A 4,014-nucleotide genomic window follows, 5' to 3' on the forward strand; every position below is an offset into this window, starting at 1 on the left:
AGAGAGGCACAGAAATAGAGGAATTTGTTTAAGAGAGAGCTTTGAATTAAATAGCAGAAGTACTTTGGGACAATGGAGAGAGAAAATTGGATGAGCTTTATTTATAAGAGGAGAATAGACATAGGGCCTATTTCGATTTGCTTTAAAAAAAAAAAAAAAAAACTTCATTCGTTTGTTCACTATATTAAAAATAGTTACTTCAATAATATTTATTTAATTTAAAAAATTAAAAGATAATTTATTTTTTTATGTCTATTTTACTTTTGCTATTAAATATTATTTATTAACAAATTTTTCAGAGCATTAAATTTAATAAAGTCAAAGGATAAAATAGTAATATTACTCTATTATTTATTGTTTCTTAAGAAATGTGTCAAGTCAATAGTAGACAACTATTATTGGGCAGATGAAGTAGCTATTAAAAAATGGTCAAACCTAAATAATTTTTAAGTCAAAAAATAAAAAGTAAATGAATCTTTTTTTGACCTTTAACTTTTTTTTGAGTATTTTTAATTATTTTTAAATTTGTCAAAACACTCAAAAGCTAAAAATCAATTTTAAAAGTAGATTTGACCAACTTTTAAACCAAAATCATACAAGGCTCTTAATAAAATCTTGAGTAGACTTTGAAGTCACGTGAGGAAAGCGTGCGGGTGCAAACGCAAGAACCATGCTGTTTATATCCTCTTTAACCCAAAGCGAAGTATTAGGTATTTATTTTATTTTTTTATCAAATAAAAATCATCTTATTTTGATCAGGTTATCACAAAAATTGTCTTGACCTTAATTAGTTTATTTATTTAATTAGATTAGGTGAATGTTCTAAAACCTGTCTTGATTAAAAGAAAAGAGTTCTAGGATAATTATTAACTTAATTCTTTGATTCTTTTTATTGTTGCTCATTCCTCTGTTCAACCTGTTCAAAAATACCAAATAAACTGCCTCTTCAAGCCTAATTGAAGCAATTTTTGAGATAATTAAAGTAAAAATAAAATAAAATTATGTAACAAAAGACATCTCGTATAATAAGATTGGATGACCATCCATGAAATTTCCTCTATCTTAATTCATTTATTATTTGAGAAACCAGTCATAAATTTAATGAATTTAAAATAATTAAAAATTACTTTAGCAATTTTTTGAACAATTCATAAGTTGGACAATTCTAATGTGATAAAAAAATACTAATTTATTAGCTTTCACGGAATAATTGATAAGTTGAATGATTTTACAATGACACAAATTAGAGTATATTATATTGACTTTTATAAAAAGTAATAATTTGAGAAATGAACTCTCCGTATTATGATTTCGATGGATCCTGTCTTTAAAGGTAAGCATTAATCGATGTAATATACAAAGTTTATCTTATATAGCTTATATCCAAAAAATAAGGAATTCAACATGGTTGCTTGACCTCAATCTCAACTCTACTCGACATCGCAAATGTCACGGATGACATCTATTTGGGACATAAAAATCACATTAATAACAGATTTTTTTTATAAAAGTTAATTTTATGTATATTAATCTCTTTGTTATAACATAAAAATATGCTTTTTGTAAAAATTAACATTGTAGCTGTTATCTAATTTATTTATTTTTTCGAATACAAATAACAGATCAAGCGCGTTAATAATATAGTTCAAATAATTAATCCATAGATTGAACTTAATTATTGTTTCACTTTCATTTTCAAGTCGTCGCAAAGAGTTACTCCACCCACCCGAAATGAAAACAAATACTTAGCAATCTACTTAATTACTTATATTATATAGGGATAAGGGTCTGAAAAATACCTCAACTTTGGTCGGATTTGCTGTTGCGATACTAAACTTTCATAAGGACCTATTACCTCCCTAGATTATTTAATACCGTATTTTTTACCCCCTGAACTATCTAATAGTGTATTTTAAAGATATATAAGTGCCCACGTGGACACATTACTATTTATAATTTTGCATTATTTTTTATGTCCACGTGGGCAAATATATATGTTTAAAATACGGTATTAAATAGTCTAGGGAGGTAATAGGTCCTTATGAAAGTTTAGTATCGCAACAACAAATCCGACCAAAGTTGATGTAATAGGTCCTCATGAAAGTTTAGTATCGCAACAGCAAATCTGATCAAAGTTAAGGTATTTTTCAGACCCTTATCCCTATTATATATATAGAGTACTTCTTAAATTATGTTATTCCTTGTGTCTTACTTTTTAGTTGCCTAGGCTAACTTGATTTTGATGGTCAATTTTTGTCCATTTTTAGCGTGATATATGCTTGACCTTGATTGATTATTACTCCCTCCGTCCCGTATTACCTTTTCCATTTGCACTTACATTAAGAAATAATGTAATTTTACCCTTATGCCTTTATTTAATGTTTGCTTATGACAACTTTGTAATAAATGATGAAATGTTAGATTTCAAAAATATAAATGCATTTGGATGACTATTTAAATTTTACTTTTTGGAGCCAAATTTTTTCACCAATTGATCCAAAAAATTTAAAAATCAAGTTTTTCCCACCTCAATTTTCCTATATATTTTGTGTAAAATGTTTTTTTATATTTTTATATATAAATTCCTAAAGCAAACATGACAACATCAAAATATTCAAATTCCATTACTTCAAATTGATGTAAATTTTCCTGCTGAATATGATGTTATTGATAATGAAATTAGACGACAAATGAATTTTAGTTCTAGTTCAACAAATCATTTGTTTTTTGATTTAAATGATGCATAACTCCTTTATTTGGATCTTGATTTTTCTCAATTTGGCCTTCACATGTTTTGGTTGAGTCTTCTATTTTTACATCTTTTGAACTTTTTGAAATGTCATCTTCCTTGATAAAATTTGTTGAAGCTTCAACTTTCAAGATTTTTTTTGATTTTTTTTTCATCTTTTATTTTTAATTTGTTTGTTGATATTTTTTTCAAAATCAGATTTTATAGAATAAGTAGTGAATAAAGAAAGTAGTTAATTAATGAATGAAGTACTCTCCCAATGAAATTAATTACTTGTAGATTTCCTAGGTTAGTCAAAGTAAATACATTTTCATATACAATGGGCAAAATATGGTAATTTATGCATAAATTTTATAAAATGACATATATTGTGGTTCAGCTATTTTTAGAAAGAGGTGACTTATAATATGGGACGGAGGGAGTAATGTTTTCAAGAATTAACAACCCACTACGCATGTACAATGAAACAAATTAATACCACAATATTAAATTATTAAGTTCTTGTACCAAAGCAATAAATACGTTAAGAACAATCTGATTTAGTTAAATTTAATGTCTTTGGTGTTTAGCTAAATTGAATTATGCATTATATATATAAACACTATAGCAAAAAACTTTTAGCGGCAATATATATATATTAGATAATGTTGCCCATGCTATGCACGGGCCCAATAATATAAATGGTATATTTTGGGGCTAATAACCGAGTTTTTGAAGCGATTGTTTGCGTGGATAAATGAATAAGTTTTTTTTATCACAAATCTGTATTAGTTTGACGCTATTTAAGGCATAATAAGATTACCCACATACAACATTTTTGAAATATTTTATGTTGTCAATTATCATGATTTATAGTATTTTTACGCAATTTTTAAATATAAAAAATAAGACAAATAAATTAAAATGGACCCAATATATGTTATTTTTGCTGTCTCAATTTATGTGACACAAATGAAATTTCGAGAGTCATCCAAATTTTTATTTTTTTAAGTTATTAATTATTGTGATTTATAATATTTTTATGTAACTTTCAAATAACCTACATTACTGGTCACTTTGTCCTAATTTATGTGATATGGATAAAATTACAAAATTAACCCTTTTAAAATGTCTTTCAGATATTTTAAGTTGTTAATTATTATTATTTATAATACTTATTTGGTAATTTTAAAATGATATGTTATTTTTTCTATCCCAATATATGTGAGCCTGATAGAATTCTGAGAGTAAACCTATTTTATTACATAGCTTTTAAATATTTTAAA

The sequence above is a fragment of the Solanum tuberosum genome, unplaced genomic scaffold, assembly GCF_000226075.1.
Source record: "Solanum tuberosum cultivar DM 1-3 516 R44 unplaced genomic scaffold, SolTub_3.0 scf00277, whole genome shotgun sequence".
NCBI lineage: Eukaryota > Viridiplantae > Streptophyta > Magnoliopsida > Solanales > Solanaceae > Solanum > Solanum tuberosum.